Source organism: Chlorocebus sabaeus, chromosome 25 (genome assembly GCF_047675955.1).
Source record: "Chlorocebus sabaeus isolate Y175 chromosome 25, mChlSab1.0.hap1, whole genome shotgun sequence".
In the NCBI taxonomy this organism is placed as follows: Eukaryota; Metazoa; Chordata; class Mammalia; order Primates; family Cercopithecidae; genus Chlorocebus; species Chlorocebus sabaeus.
Window position 1 is genome coordinate 12103215 of NC_132928.1, and position 17281 is coordinate 12120495.

The following is a 17281-nucleotide window of genomic DNA, read 5'->3' on the forward strand; positions in this document are numbered from 1 at the left end:
AAACATATTTAATTCACTTTTACTTAGTTGCTAAATGCATTATATTTTTCACTTTTCATCTCCTTAATGTCAAATGATTTGATCATCCATGGATTCCATGTGACATAATTTCTTAGGTTGTCTATTAATAATGAGAAGAAAGAAACTTTTTTTCCTGTCATTTTGCCTGATTAGCAATACAAGGAGTCTCCTAAAATGAAAAAACCAAAAATGACAATAGATTTAATCAGAGAAACAAAACAGATCTCATCACATTCATGTCAACCCTCTTCCATCAAGTTAGAAAGAACATTCCTATTTAATACAGAGCACATTCGTTTTTATATGATACAGATCACTGTATTTTGTTGCGGATGTAACAGATAGAATTACAGCTGCTCTTTATTTGATCATCTAAAGATCCAAAGATGTTCAAGGATTCGGTTTGCTCAGTCTTCCCCATACTGTCATTTGTTGTTTGGAAAGGAGACATAATTTGCAACAGATACAAAACTATTTGTCATTTTGCAGATTTGCCAAAAGTAAATGAAACTATTAATTATGAAATTTTTGAGCAGCTGTTAATAAATTGGGATTGGGTAACTATTCATTAGAGTACTGCTTAATGACATGGGCTATATTTGTTTAATGTTGCTTTTCCCAGAAATATATCAACAAAATTAAGTATATCAACAAAAAGTGATGCTTTATTTTAATGATTTAAGTTGTCTATCCTACCTTAGTAAATTTAGGATTTTAAAACAAATTATCTTTTGTCATATTTTAAAGCAAATTCTATCACTTGACATTTTATATTTTGTATATTTTATATTTATATGTCCAAAATAATGGTTTAAAACTGCTTTTAAACTAACTTTAAAAGTAAAATTTCTAGTTTATTCTCATTTTTTCCCTTCCATACCTAAAATTAGCATTAGATTTTATTGTTGTAAAAAAGTTTAGCCTTTCAGATAGAAAAATGTCTTAGATTTTTTTATTCATTCTTATGTATACATGAATGATTAGAAAGTATTCACATATTTGCTTTAATTCGAATGTATACATTCTATATTTGTTTAATTGGAATGCATTTAATTACATATATATTCCAATTAGAAAAATGGCATCTAAGTATAGAGATCCTTAGAGTAGAATAATTGGAAGCATACCACATAGACAACATAAAAGGGTTTCTAAGGGATTTAATTACTCTGTTTTACTCTATATAACGAAATTATTGTATTATATAAAACTACACTATTATCAAATTGCCAGTTCTCATGCTTTCTGTCCTTTTGGCATCCTGAAATTCTTCCTTGCCAAGATTTTAAACTAATGATCAGAGAGGGTTATTTTAAATTATCATCACACTAAATAAAATTAGTTATCAGCCACTTAGAATTTTGGAGGTTGCTTTTCAGTTTTATATGAAAAACCCACGCAGAAAAAAAGGAATTTGACATTTAGAAATAAGTAATATGCCCAGTAGGTGGTAAATAAAACAAAAACAAAACACTACTACTAACTAGTGAAACTCTTATTACTTATATCTTCTCTTTTTCTGGTAGATGAACTAGATATTTTCAAATGACAAAAGTATGCACAGCCTCTCATCTCTAGGATTGCAGTTGAATTTGGCCATGGTCACTAATGATGGAAAATAGTTGGCATGTGAAAGCTGTTCCAGTGACCCTTAGCTGAAATGAATTTGTGGTCTAAAGTCCATTTCCTTAGGGACAGGTGTTTGTTTCACAGTTGGCACTCTCCAAATTGGTCCTGTGATTAAATGGGCATGGACACAGAACTAACCTTTAACTCCCAGAGATGATTCTCCTAGGAAATGATTAGGATACACCTGCAGGCCCATATCACAACAGCTTGTATCACTACTGCAGCCTGGGTTATAACTTCATTATGAGTACATTTGGGGATCTGTTAATCCAATGTGTATGTGCCAGAATATTTCCCAAAACAAACAAGCAGTCCTAATTTATTAATAAGATAATAACTGTAAAAATTAATATTTTAAATCAGCAAAATAATAAACAACATCTGCTGCTTGATAATTTGTACCTTACAGTCCTCAGGAAAAAACCTATTAAATTCATGTACCACACTGAAAATACTTTCAATTTTAAAATATTACTTTATGTCTACAGAAATCACATCAACCCTTGAATATTTACTGCTCATAATATAACAAGAATTATTCTGCAATCTAAAAATTTAATGCATATATAAGTATAATTAGAATGTTTTACTATATAATGAATAAAATATTCACATATTAAGTATTTGGCTATGACTCATTTTAGATAATTTTCATTTCCTTTCAATTACAGGAACAATTTAAAAATAGCAAGATAATGTCCTAAAAGTTAGAATTATGCTTTTAAAAGAATCAATTTCTTTATAATAGTACCTTTCCTTTGCCTTTTTTTGTAGAAATAATTGTTTTTCAAATTGTTTTTCATCATTCCTTAGTGATTTGTTTGTATACCAAGATATTGGTGGGAATTTACCTTTGTTTATTTCATATACTTCTGATCAGTTCCAACTCATGCCCAATTATATTACACTAAATTAACATAATTCAACAGATGTTGATATTTAAATGTTTTCTGGCATTCAAATCTTGGACAGCTGTCTTCGAGCTTGGGGAAAAGGCAAACATTTAGAGTTAAATGCTGAACATATGCTTAAATTACTAATTAGAAAGATGGAATAAAAACTATGTATTATCCTTTCTAAGGACAATAAACCTCAGATAAAGATTTTTGTAATCTTTTTAAATCAAGTTACAGTCCAGGGGTCTATGCAGACTAGATTTAGACCTCATGAATAACTTAATTTAATTTCAAATTTGGTCACTTAAAAATTATGAAGAGTCTCTTTCATTAAGCCTTGAAAAAGCTGTAATGACTTATACTGGCAATCTTAAGGCTTGAAAAGATGCTCTTTCACTTACATTGTCAAGACGATGAAAGCAATTTTTAACAATTTTTTTATACACAGAAATACAGAGAAAAACATGAACTCATTGTGTCTATTAACTGGCTTAGATAATTATCAACATGTGGCAAACCCTGTTTCATCTGTATTCCCCCGCCCTCCAACTCCTTTATTTCAACTGAAATACATCAGTGTGTTTCTCTAAAAGGTAACAGCTTCTTTAAAAAAAAAAAAAAAAACAAGTCTCAGTATCTTTATCCCATCTATAAAAAATAACAATAATCCCTTAATATATATGAATATGTATATATGCAATTGATATTTACATTTCCTTTATTATTTTATTGCCTTATAATCTCTCAGATTTCCTTTGATATATAAATTCCCCTTCTCCAGCTCTCTCTCTCTCTCTCTCTGTGTATGTTGAAGACATCGGGTGTTTGGCCTGTAAAATTTCTCACATATTGGAATGTTGCTGATTTTCTCTACATGGTGTCATTTAACATACTCCACTGTCCTCTGTGTTTCCTGTAATTGGTATTTAGATCTGGAGAACTGATTAGAGATTCAGGTTTGGTGTTTTGTTTTGTTTGGCAAGATTGTTCCAAAGGTGATATTGTATACTTCCCTCACTTATATCTCTTTCCGTGATTTATTTGCCATGATGATTATTGCCCAGATTTATTCATTAAGGGTTGCAAAATAGAGCTGTGTTAATTCTTTTAATATGTTCTTGTTACTTCTGTTGAAAACTTCCTCCTCTCCAACTACTCAATTACTTTAAGGTACAGATCATGTAGGAAAAGCAAGAGAAATACTTGATTCTTTCCCCTTATTAGATGTCAGTTTTCAAAATGAATTGGTTCCTAACATTTTTCAAAGGTGAACTCACTGATGTAAACACATTTGATGTGTTTCCTCCATTAGTTATAATTCTAATTGATGCAAAATTGTCCCATTTGTGGCCAATGGAAGATTATTTCAAATAGTTGTGTGTTTCTTTGCTGCTAGTCTTTGCTTTCTGGTATGTTTACATTTTCTAGGCTTTTTTTGGACCTTTTCTGACTTAGAATAGGAGTTACCCATTTCTCCAAGAAGCGCTGATTCTTTTACTATAATAGGAAATAGGTTTAGAAGCCAGAGTCTGGATGTTAGGAATGTCTCTGTTTCTAGTTCTTTTCAGATAAATGAGTTAGGATTTTTTTTTTTTTTAAGAAAAAAAATAGTGATTCATACTGATAGTTCCAGTTCAAATTCAAGACTTTATTGTTTATACTTTCTGTCATTGATTTTAGTCTTTTTCCAACCGTATTAAAAATATCACATCTTGATATCGGAACACTCATTTTATTTACCCCACCATACACAGACAGCAATCTCAGACTCACCATACTATCATCACTACCAGTAATATAATCACTAAAAAGTGTTTTTTTCTTTTTTCTACATTTATTTGGTACTTACTATAAGTACACTAGGAATATACAGTCATTTTCCTGTGTTTTAAAGTAACTTGAAATAGTTTCTAAATTTAGGTATGCCAATGTATAATTAGTGTCATTTTCAGCAACAGGTTTCTTTTTAATGTGCTTAATTTTGTTTTATAATAATATAAAAATACTCATGGGATCCATAATCAAATTTTCACAGTTATTTTCAAAGAAGTCTCGCTTCTACCTGGTTCCCTCCATTTGTTTCTTCCCCAAAATGGGTTTTGTTTTGCTTATGATTTATCCTTTTTTTTTTTTTTTTTTTGAGACGGAGCCTCACTCTATCACCCAGGCTGGAGTGCACTGGCATGATCTTGGCTCACTGCAACGTCCGCCTCCCAGGTTTGTACAAGCGATTCTCCTGCCTCAGCCTCCTGAGTAGCTGGGACCACAGGCACCTGCCACCACACCTAGCTAATGTTTGTATTTTTAGTAGAGACAGGGTTTCACCATGTTGGCCAGATGGTCTCAAACTCCTGACCTCAGGCAATCTGCCTGCCTCAGCCTCGCAAAGTGCTGGGATCACAGGTGTGAGCCACTGTGCCCAGCCGATACATCCTTTCATTGGCTTTTGTTTCCCTGTTTTTAAGAGAAACAGACATCTGTCTTTCTCTCCCTCTCTTACTACCTTTACCTTTCGTTTTCTCCTTTCTCTTGCCCTCCTTCTCACTCTGGTATACCACTGGACTTTGAGGAAGCCCTTTTTTTCTTTCCCCCTAATTTATTATTACCTGTTTATTATTACCTCTATATAACAGTCTTAGGCCCTTTCCCTTCTTTTTGAGGCCCCTTGCTGCGGGTTCCCTACTGTGAGCAATGTTGAAGTTAGCTGGCCTCATGTGCCCTCCTTTCATTTGTTAATATCTGTAAGACAGTCGGGGAATTTATTTTATTTTTCCTATATACTTTTTATTTTCATCCATTTTTAGCCAGGCATGATGGCTCATGCATGTAACCCCAGCACTTAGGGAGGCAGAGGCAGAAGGATAGCTTGAGCCCAGGAATTTGAGACCTGCCTGGGCCATATAGAAAGACCCCATTCTCCACAAAAAGGAAGAAAGAAAGAAAAAAACAGGTATTTTCATCCACTTTTAGGTAGTTAGATTGTGTGTACATTGTCTGATACATACAGCCATTTAGTGCTATACTGCCTCCTTTTTTCTTTTTCAGTTCTAGTTTTATTTAGTTTTAGTTCAGTCCATTCAGTTTTAGTTCTGTAACTAAATATATTTTTAATGATCACCACAAAATCTTAAGTCAATGCTTTTTTACTGTTTTTGTCTGAAGTTTACTCTCTAGTTATTTCCTCTGGAAGTACTCATTCAAACAATATTTCCTGAGTTCTTGCCTGTTATTAGCAGTTTATGCATGAACTGTATATTTAAAGGTCATTTTGGCCAGATACACAATCCATGGCTCATGTTTTCTTCTCTTAACTATCTTCAATATGTTACTCCAATGCCTATATAAAACGTTGCTTTTGATGTCTGATATAGTCTGATTTTCTTAGACATAAAAGTGACTTGGTTTTGCCTGGATGCTCAATGTGTATTTTCCTTTTCTTTAAAGACCAAGAGTTTTACTAGACTATGTTCTAATGTTGATAATTTTAAGTGATTTTTCCAGGGATGAAGTTATGCTTTTTTGGTAGGTAGTTGTTATTGTTTTATGTATTTGTCTGTTTTCATGCTACTGGGAAGAAGAAGAGGTTTAATTGGATTTACAGTTCCACGTGGCTGGGGAAGGTCTCACAATCATGATGGAGAATGAAAGGCAGTTCTTACATGTTGGTGGCAAAAGAGAATGAGGAAGAAGCAAAAGTGGAAACCCCTGATAAACCAATCAGATCTCGTTAGACTCTTATTCGTTGTTATGAGAATTGCATGGGACAGACCTGCCCCTATGATTCAATTACCTCCCCCTGGGTCCCTCCCACAACATGTGAGAATTTGGGGAGCTACAATTCAAGTTGAGATTTGGGTGAGGACACAGGCAAACCATCTCATGTTAAAGATAAATTTCAAGATTTTCTCCAATTATTTTTTATATTTGTTTTGTTTTGTTGCTTTGGCTTTGTTTTAAACATTTCTTTTATACTTGTATTGGATCTTCTTTGCCTGTCTTCTGTAGCTATCATTTTCTAATCCTTTTAATTTCTTTTTTATAATTTTTAAAGTTTCTATTTTTTGCCTTTTCCATTTTTATTATATTTTCATATTCTGTTTCTCCATCATATGGCTCACTCCTCTGTTCCTTTTAGTTTAGTTTCATTTCTGAAATAATTTTTTCCTTTTATTTCTAATTGCTTCCTGAATGCTATCATCTCTTTTAAATCTTCCTTTTATCCAGTCCCTTTATTTCTCAACCTCTCTAGTTGTGACTTTTTCAAGTATCTTCTATCATTTCCTTAATTTCCTTTAACTTGTTTTAGAATTGTCAGGTGTAGTTTTCATTTTTGTGGGCATATCTTTCTAGAGTACTCTTACAGTCTCTAAGGACCTTTTTTTTTTCTTTTAATAATCGTTTGTATTTAATTATCTGCAATGCTGTTCTGAATGAGGTTTCCTGTACTTTTAAGAAGGAGACCATGAGACAGGATAACTTTCTAATTTCATGGTTTTATACCTCTCTCTTCTGTTGTTTTCAGAAACCAGTCAAAATTCTGGCCTCATATTTTCCAATATCTACCTCTTCTATTCCTCTCAGTATTTTTATCTAGACCTTCTGTTTCCTTTTCCCCTTGGCCTCTGTTTTGCTCCAGTTCACGTCTACTTCCACTGTTTTTCCTTGGTGTAGGATTTTTATCCTGGGAAATCACTTTAATTTTTTAACTTCAAGAATTTATATGATCCAACTAATCCAATATCACAGAACTATTACATCTTGGTCCTCTTGCACTCATTTATAAACGGGAATCTCTCAGAACACCTCCTAAGTTTAGCATCTGTTTTCATCTTGTCTCCCTATACTTTCCATTGAGTGGTAGAGCTTTGGAGGTTTTTCTGTGCTGGGGGCCATTTGCAGATTCCTCTGCTTTTTCCTACCCAGGTGTTGATGTGGCATCTCATAGCTGCCAATAATTTATATCTAACCACCTGTTTGAGGATGAGAAGGGGAGGGTTTGGGGAATACCTTGTTGGCTAGGTATTGGTGTACAGGGGTTTTCGGTAATGCCACATGTTATTATATACGTTCAACAACAGTGTCGTTGCCACCATATTCCCAGAGTACTCTTAATTATGACTTTTCAGGCTTTCTACATAGCATGTTTATTTTTAAGTGAGTAAATAAATTATTAGAGTGCTAAGTGGTCAGGGTTTTATTTCTTTTAGGATGATATCGTCTGTTCCCAGAAAAAAATGATGTTTCATGCAGGCCTTCACACACCATTAAATGCCTTTTATTCTGAGTATGTAAAAGACATTAGGCTAGGTGATATGTGTGGAACCCAGATGCTATTCTGTCTGCATTCCAGGAACTTACATTCTGGCCAGAAAAACCTGGATTCTGTCTTTCACTCCTTTCAATCCTCACCCTTGTTCTTTTTTTTTTTTTTTTTTTTTTTTTTTTGAGACGGAGTCTCGCTCTGTCACCCAGGCTGGAGTGCAGTGGCGCAATCTCGGCTCACTGCAAGCTCCGCCTCCCGGGTTCACGCCATTCTCCTACCTCAGCCTCCCGAGTAGCTGGGACTACAGGCGCCCGCCACTGCACCCGGCTAATTTTTTTCTATTTTTTAGTAGAGACGGGGTTTCACCATGGTCTCGATCTCCTGACCTTGTGATCCGCCCGCCTCGGCCTCCCAAAGTGCTGGGATTACAGGCGTGAGCCACCGCGCCCGGCCACCCTTGTTCTCTTTATCCATTCTCCACATCATAACCAGAATGACTTTTGGGGAATCCAAATCTGTTTACATATACTTAAACCTTGAACTCCTGGGCCCAAGATATCTTTCTGCCTGAGCCTCCCAAGTAGCTAGCACTAAAGTGAACACCACTGTTCCTGCCTTTTTTTTTTTTTTTTTTTTTTTTTTTGGAGTGATAAGGTCTTGCTATGTTGCCCAGGCTGGTCTTGAACTTCTGGCCTCAGGCAATCCTCCCATCTCAGCCTCCCAAAGTGCTGGGATTACAGGCATATATCATCCTGCTGACCTACTTAAAATTTCTTAATGGCTTCTCATTGCCTTAAAACCAAGTCCTAAACGTGGCTTGCAAGGCCTTCCTGGTCTAGCCTTTCTTATTTTTTTCAGCCTCATATCCAATTACTTCTTACCTTGAATGCCATATGCCAGCTGCAATGAACTTGTTTTACTTCCTCAAGTAAACTATACCCTCTCTATGGTAGATTTTAAGACTCATAAAAAAGATATAAAGTGTTGTGGGAAATCAGCTTGAGAAACTATGATTTGGTATGCTGTGTTCTGCCATGTTAGCATAAATGACACTTTCATATTTTAGTTGGTAGAATACATTTAGACCTTATTAGCTACAAATAAATCCATTCTATTTCCTGTTTTTACTGTAACAATAAAATACGATCTCAACCACAGAGTTTCTCTACTCTTTTATACTTATGATTGGGCCTCAAAGTTGCCAAATTATGCCATATTCAATTTATTTTATACAAATTTCCTTTATGGGAAATTATGGGTAACATTTATTGAATGCATACGTGAGGCACACATTTCTTTAATCTTCACATCAACTCTGTGAAATTGGTTCTGCTATCATCTCCATTTTACACATGAGAAAGGCCAAGCATAAAAGGATTAACTAACTTGCCCAGGTTCACCCAAGTTGCTAAGTGAGGGAGCAGGAATTGAACTTTGTCTCTTTGGGCTGCAGAGTGCACACTCTTAAACGCTGTGCTCTTCTGCCTCACAAGATGAGTAGATGGGGAGGTGAGGAGGAATGAAAAAACAGATCATTTAAAATATACGACTTTAGTTGAAGAAAAAAATTTCCCCATCCTGTTTATAGCTAACACCATAATAACTAAGATTCATTGAGTGTTAACGATGTATTTTAACTCATTTAATTTCCAATATTATCCTATGAAGTAGATATTCTTATTATCCCCATTTTACACAGGAGGAAACAGAAGGGTTAAATAGCTTTCTCAGGTCAAATGGTGGTTAATTTATACAGCAGCATCTTTTTTTTTTTTTTTTTTTGTCTTATTTCTATGCCATTTAAAAGTAAACTTGACTGCTTTCTGAAATCTGTTATCTTGCCTTTAATCAAAACTGTTGATTCTTCTAAAATAGCACTTAAACAGTATGTAGATTGATTTATGTGCAAAGAAAAGTGATATTTTGCAGTCATGACTAGCCTGATCATTATTGAATCATTTGACATTTGATTTCTGAAATTTACAAAACATAGAGACTTGTATGTTTTTCTAAAGAAAAGCATTGTGAAAATGAGAAGAGGAAAAGACAGTTTATATTTGAAATTAATTTTTGTAGGGTAGTATTTTTCTCCGTAGACATTTAAAATCAGTAGACCTCTTAAATACAGCACGTAATAGACCCAAATTAACAAAATTATAAACTGCCTTTGGTTCAAAGATCTTAATGTCAAAACTATCCTGAATATAAGCTAATGCTCCCCAACTTTCCAGTTATTTCAATTGAAGTTAATTAGGAGAATTCTGAAGTCCTCTTCCTCCCAGTAGTTGAACATTAATGTTCGTGTACTCATCACAAGCCTCCTGATACCTCATCTAGCTATTACAGTATGTTTTATAGTCTAGTAAATATTTGCTAACAAGTCTGTAAAAGTTTTATGGATATAACATTTACCTACCAAAAACTATCATGGAAGAGGAGGGTCTGAAACCATTCTTTTCATAAAGTTACACTTAGTGAAATGCAAAATTATGTAGAAAGGGAAACATTTTAGAATAAAGGTACATGCATATACTGTAAAAACTAGCTTCAGTTAACAAGCTTAGTTTTGCAGATATTTATATTCTAAAGCCCAAGAAATGGACCAAATATGTTTTGTAGTGTTCTGTAGCTAAGCATTTATATAGTAAAGAAATTGGAACCACAATAAAAAGACTGATTAACATGAAAATAGACTACTAATTTTAAAAAACCCTGACATGCCTTGTTAAATTTTATTCAATAACTATTTATTAAATACCTGATATGGTAAGGCACGTAACTGCTAAGGAAAATGTACTTAAAGAAATAAATCAGATGTGGGCCTTACTGCCTTCAAGGAGTATACAGTCTGGTTAGAATACTAGTTTGTGTACATATATAGCTGTAGTTTAAGGTAGAAAATACTGTTTACTCCCATGAATAAGAGGTTATTTCTGGCAATGTGTATCAGAAGAGTCTGCATAAAGGAGGTGGCATTTCAAGTGTGTCATAGGTTTCCAATTGAATTCTACCAATAAGCAATAATTTAACCTAAATGCAAGTAAGTTTGCATTTACATGGTAACACTGTCTGACATACTTCAAAATAGAAATAACTTCTTATATATTTCAAAAGCTTCTGATATTCTGGCCTAATATTAAGACATCTAGTCTTATCTTCTCAATATGGAGATAAAAGTAGCAAGCACATTTTTTCTTTGCTCTTTAGTAGTCCTACTCAGAAAATGTACATTATAGCATATAGAACTGTGACATTATCATTACCATATTACTTTGCTCAACAAGCAAAGTCGTGGGACCCTTTGCAGAAAATCAAAGCTGAACTCAGTCTTCAGCCTGTATTTGCCAACTCAATTATGCAAGTAAATTGTAGACTCTCTTGAATGAGTGAGGCCTGTCAACTTCAAGAGTTATCTTGGAAATGGATCCACATTTGATTCCATCTCTGCCTGAGAGCAACTTCCAGAATTGTGTCTATAGAGAATTATGGAGTGACCTTTTTCCATTGAATTCAGTTTGTCAGTATGATTAATAAACTGCATAAATTAAATAAGATTTTTAAGGGGAATTTTAAATAATTGTGAATAGACAGATTTATAGAATTTACTAAAACTTGATGTGTGCAGAGAGGTGTCATCTCCTCCCACTGCTCCGTATGTGCCAACTCCAGTTATACTGAATTACCTACAGAAACACAGCAATGGCATGTCATGTGCACACCTGAATGCCTTTGTGCCTCTGCAAATGTGTTCTCTCACCTAAGGGCCTAGAATGCCATTATATGCTGGTTAGGGATTCTCTTTGAAAATTGGGTTGGAATCATTTTTCCCATGTGATCAATAGACTTGAACCCCTAGAAAATGAACATCGTATCTTTTTTATTTCTCAATAAAAAATGTATTTCCTGTCTGATGGCATAGGGCATGTCTTGCATTACATTTTCAACAGAAGTTTATTAAGTAGGGTATATTAAAGTAAGCTAGATGATGTAGTAAGGTATGGGGGAAGAGTAGTTCCTTGGAGTCAAGAAAGCTTTGGCACAAATACAGTAACTTAACTTTCTGTTCATGGGATCTTTGACTAGTAACAGTTTCTCTGGACTTCAGATTCCTCAGATATGTAATGGGTTTTATGAAGATTACATTATGTAAAAATAACTGGCGTAATACCTTTTATATAGTTGGAACTCAGTGAGCCTGGATATTTGTAGTAGTTCAGATACTAAATTCCAATACTTAAGAAACCAACATGTATTAAATGGAAAAATAAAAATAAATATGTATATTCTCTACTTTGCTCTTTAAATTCTATTATTTCCTGTGCTGATGAAAGAAAAAAACTTAGCACGTATCTGCTCTAAAATGCTACCTCAGAACAGAACTTACAGCTTGGCTTAGAGTCTGAGTTATCAAACAGAAGAATACAGTGAAAGGTCAATTCAACAAACTTATCCAAATATCATATAGTGCACTAGATGAAGTAGATCCAAAAATGAGTACATGCATGGACTTCCCTCAAAAAAGTTAGGAATATTAGGAATATCTCATAATTTTACTAATAGATATTATAAATGGCAACCATAGTGTCCTAGGGAACGTTTAATAATAGTGTCATCATCAAAGAGAGAGTGTGGGATTACATCTGAATCTATAGTCTGTTTTGATAGGTTTTTTATGTGAGATCCAAGATATCATTTTAAGCAAATTACAGTAAGCATAATTGTTGAAACTCTACACTAAATATCAATGATAAACAGATTCCAGAAATGTGTAATTATAGCTAAGAATGAGGTAAACAGTTTACTAAGTGCCTACTATTTCCTAGGTACTGTGGTGTGAAGAATAAAAGAATACTCCAAGATGCCTCAAATATCAGATTCTACTTGGAGAGACAATATCCAAATTTCAGTTCAGGCGAAATGAATTTTCCTCAATTTCCCCAAAGAGGTGGTCTGCTACTATAGCCCTGTGGATTTATTACATTGCATAGTAATTTATTGTTCATGTTCATTTCCTTAGGCTATGAACTCCTTGAGGGTGGAGCTATCTTACCCTTCTATTTCGTTTAGCATCTAGTAGAATAACTGACACTTTGTCAAAATTTGTCAATTGTTAAGGGAGTGTTTTTGAGTAAATTTAAATAACGGTTCAAGAAAGAAGTGTTACTATTTCAAAAAAATTCATGATTGATTGCCACCTGAAATGTTGAGACAACAATAGTTACGGTAGTTTTATTCATTTTAGTTCAATAAGCTTTTCTTGTGCTTTTAATATATGAAAAACAAAGCTAGGTTCTGGGAATTAGACATGGTTCTTGACCTCAAGTTGCTTTCTATATATATTTAGCTGACAGTCTTCTCTAATCTGAAAACAACTTGAGGCAAATACTATATACTGTATGGTAAGATATGGACAGCGATATGCACAGATTGATGTGGAAGTACAGAGAAAAACCCTTGAAGAGTAGCGAGGTTAGGAAAGTTTAAAGAGGAGAAAGAACGTTTAGACTTGAGGGCATTTGGAGAAGTGAAGGGAAAAAGCAGGCTCTCTAACATGGGCAGAATTAGGAAACATAGAAAGAAAATGTTTTAGGGCAGAATTAGGAAACATAGAAAATTCTTTTAAGTGGGTAGATACATTTTTCTAATGTTAACACAAATATATGGTCTCAATGACTAGCAGTTGTTTAAAAAAAAAAAAAAAAAATCTAAAGGACCTGGAAAAATACGGGGCATGATGTAAGGTAAGATTATAACAGCAGGTCTCCTGAATCGAGTTAGAACCCCCATTGAATAACTTACTCTATGAAAAGACTAACATTCTCCCAGATGCGAGAATGTCTTTATTTACATATACTAAAGAAGTTGTAAGAATTACCTGAATTTCATAGAACAGCCACTACCATTTTCAGTTATCATTTGTGTGGAATAATGAAGCAGTACAAAAGAAATATTTAACTGAGCTGTTTAGGAATATGGTGTCGTGTATTTCTTAACATACACAAGGAATGATATCATTGGACTAGCAGTCCCTCTAGGCTTTAGATAAAGCATGAAACATACCATATGAAGGAAGCAAGACATCTTTGAAGTAGACAGTACCAAATGGTGGCCAAGAGAGAATCTGCAGCAATAGACTGATGTCAGAATATCAGTGGGTTTTCGTCTCAAGGACTCTTGTGGTCCTTTAATTGAGTTTTTGAAATGAAAATGAGTGCTTCATTCTTGTATGTTATGACACACTTAAAGCAAGCAGAAATGGACAATGAAGAAAAGCTAACCTTTCTATTAACTACCAAAAGAATACCTACATGATTTTTTAAATGACCCTAATTCTTCCTTTATTGTAGCATAATGGCAGTTTTCAGATGTAATGAGTTTACTCTGCTATGTGTTTGTTTGGTATGAGTTTAGTGACACCCTACACTAAGCATTCTTCTGCATGTATTGTATGGCAAAGTACCTTCCATCTGTTCCCTTTAACTGTGACTGTAGGTAAACTACTTAACTTTTTTGTGCCTGGGCTGCTTATCTGAAGGGTGGGGATGATAATAATAGTAAGAGTAATAGCTAACAGCTATTGATTGTATAGGCATGTGCTAAAATGTTTTACATAAATGATTTCTAAATAAAATCTTTTGAGGTAAGCACTAGTCTAATCATAATTCTTGAAGTTAAGGAAATTGAGGCAAAGAGAATGTGAGTAACATGCCAAAGGCTGATAAAAAGCCTTCTCAAACATCGATAAGCGGGCTTTTTCAAAGCTCTAGTGAGAAAGCAGACATGATGATACAAGAAGGAACGTGTCCTGACTCCCTGGCTCATCCCAAATGCAAATCAAACCAATGCAACCTATAGCTTGAATTTACACCACAGCTGCCCCAGTGTGAAAAGCTTGACTTTGCCTTTGAGAAATTCATCCAGCTGCCAAAACCACTTATATTTATCAATACCATTGTCTTTCTCTTTTCTAATTAATCTAGTTATAATTTGTATCTTTTTCATTGCATGCTTTATAAGAAAAAATAGTAATAAATGAGAAGTGTAAAGAAGAAAATTCCCACAAAATGCCATCACACGCAAATCATTATCATCAGTATTTTGTTGCAGTCTTCCATGCCTTTCAACCCACACCTATGCATATTCATTGCTTTGGATATTTTAATTTAGTGTACACACTTATTCTGTGTTTTTTGATATTGTGATTTTAAAAGGTGACCTATATATATGGCATATTTTAAATATTCCAATGACATTTTAAGACAAGCATTTTCTATTTTAGATTATGAATAGTTTGGTTTAAAACTACTGAGTCTATTTTTTGGGAAACCCTCTCCGTTAATCATTCAGAGTCACATAAAATTCATGCATCCTCTTACTAGAAAAGTGTGCATACATGTGTTTTGCACATAATTTCAGGAAGTTTCTGGCCTTTCTGAAGGCTACCACCTTGTCTCCTGCATCTCACCTCCTTGCACACTACATTTCTGCCCTGCTGACACTGCCTTGAGGAGCCAGGAGAGTCCTTGACTAGCTGGGTGGCAGCAGGAGTGAAATGAGGCCCTTGACCTCTTTCAGAAGCCTTCTGACACAGTGGTGCTAAGACGGAAGTGTTCCCTGTCCCCCCTTGCAGGAGGTGTGACAGGAGTGTGACTTGTCTGTTGGTCCACCGTGTGCCCTCAAACCCCTTACGGAGGGGGAACACGCAGATGGGCAGGTATAGGAGCCAGAGGTGAGCACCTTGGGGCTCTGGCCCCATAGTAGCATCTAGGAGTGGGTACTTGTGACTCCCAAAGCCCAAGTGGGCATGGTGTATGTTACAGTGCACTCTTTTAGCTTTGCCATCTACAGACAGCTTAAATGTTAACCAGCTCAGTGCCCTCTTGGTACTCAGGTCCTTGTCCGGCACCCAGGAAGAATCAGGTCTCACACGGACTTCAGGATGGTGAATGCAGGGGTTTTACTGAGTGGTGGAGGTGGCTCTCAGTGAGATGGATGGGGAGCTGGGAAGGGGATGGAGTGGGAAGATGATCTTCCCATGGAATTTGGCCGTCCAGCGGCCGATCTCCTCTCTGACTATCCCCAAATTCTTCTTGACGTTCAGATGCTCCATCTCTTCTCTCTGCTACACCATTCATTCTTCTGTGCTTCTGCTCTTTTGTCTGTCTTCTCCTTGTCTGCTTCTGAAGCCTGGGGCCTGGGGTTTATATGGGTACAGGATAAGGAGGTGTGACAGGCCAAAGGCAACTTTTGGACACAAAAACAGGAATGCCTGTTCTCATTTAGGACTACAGATTTCCAGGCTTGAGGGTGGGGTCTTTGCCGGGGAACCGCCCTCTTCTACCCGGTATTTCCCTGTCTCCTGTCCGTATCAGTGGCTCACTCACACTAGGCACATAGGAAACACAATAAACAGTAGCTCCAGGAGAAGCCACCAATTACCTGTAGCAGGATAAAGCAGACTGGGAAGAAGGAAGTTTGGACTCGAACCCTCTGACTAGAGTGGAAGAGGCGCTAACAGGACAGATCCATCTGAAGCAGTGAGAGGAACTACACAGTGGCAGGCAGATCATTCTATCTAAGGGGTAGAGCCTCAAGCTACATGTGGTAGAAGATTAATCAACATAGAGTCAAGAGTTGCCAACAGGTAGGCACTGAACAGGGATAGAAGCCAGGGGCTGCTGATGCTTGGAGAAGGGTCAGCAGGCAGCATTATAAAGAGCCTCCATCACCAGATTCCATTTCATAGCCAGGAGTTGAGCATCTAGGAGGTCAAGGCAATTACCCAGTTCTGAAAGAACTAAGTTACTGCAAGGTTTGTGGTAAGGTAGGGTAAGTCTAGAATAAAGCTTGGACCCAATTACTGAAACCCAAGTACTGACTTCAGTGCACTGAGCTAAAACTTAAACCACCTCTTGCCAAGGTCAGGTTTGTTCCAAAGAGAAGATAAATGGGATTGAGGCAGAATGTGAAGTCAAATGAGCAAAGCCATCAAGAGAAAAGACCAGAGCCAATAACTGGTCGGGCTGTGATCCACAATACCAAATGCAAAGGATTGCTATGAATGTCCAAAGAGATCATGCACAAAAAGCTGCTTTGAAAGAAAACACCACCATTAAAAACAAGGATTTGGCCGGGTGCGGTGGCCGTAATCCCAGCACTTTGGGAGACAGAGGTGGACGGATCGCTTGAGGTCAGGAAATCGAGACCAGCCTGGCCAATATGGTGAAACCCCGTCTCTAGTAAAAATGCAAAAGTTAGTAAGGCATGGTGGTGTGCGCCTGTAGTCCCGTGGGGACTGGGGGGTGGGGGAGGCGTGGCGCTGAGATAGGAGAATCACTTGAACTCAGGAGGCAGAGGTCACAGTGAGCAGCGCCACTGCACTCCAAACTGGGGGACAGTGAGTCTCTGTCTCAAAAAGGGGAGGAAAAAAAGAAAACAAGGTTTTTGTTTTGTTTTTTTTTTTTTTTTGAAA

The 17281-nt window shown here is 36.0% G+C and overlaps 1 protein-coding gene across 2 annotated transcripts in view; it reads left to right on the forward strand.

Annotated features, from left to right (window-relative positions):
- The window catches only part of GPATCH2 (G-patch domain containing 2), a 203924-nt gene that overhangs the window by 158085 nt on the left and 28558 nt on the right, over positions 1 to 17281 (forward strand). The window contains exon 9 of one of the 2 annotated variants that reach the window (XR_012091188.1): positions 4690 to 4763. The exons of the other annotated variant lie outside the window; for it this stretch is intronic. The gene's annotated coding sequence lies outside the window, so the exon portion shown is untranslated. The remainder of the gene's footprint in view (positions 1 to 4689; positions 4764 to 17281) is intronic. 2 annotated transcript variants of the gene reach the window in all.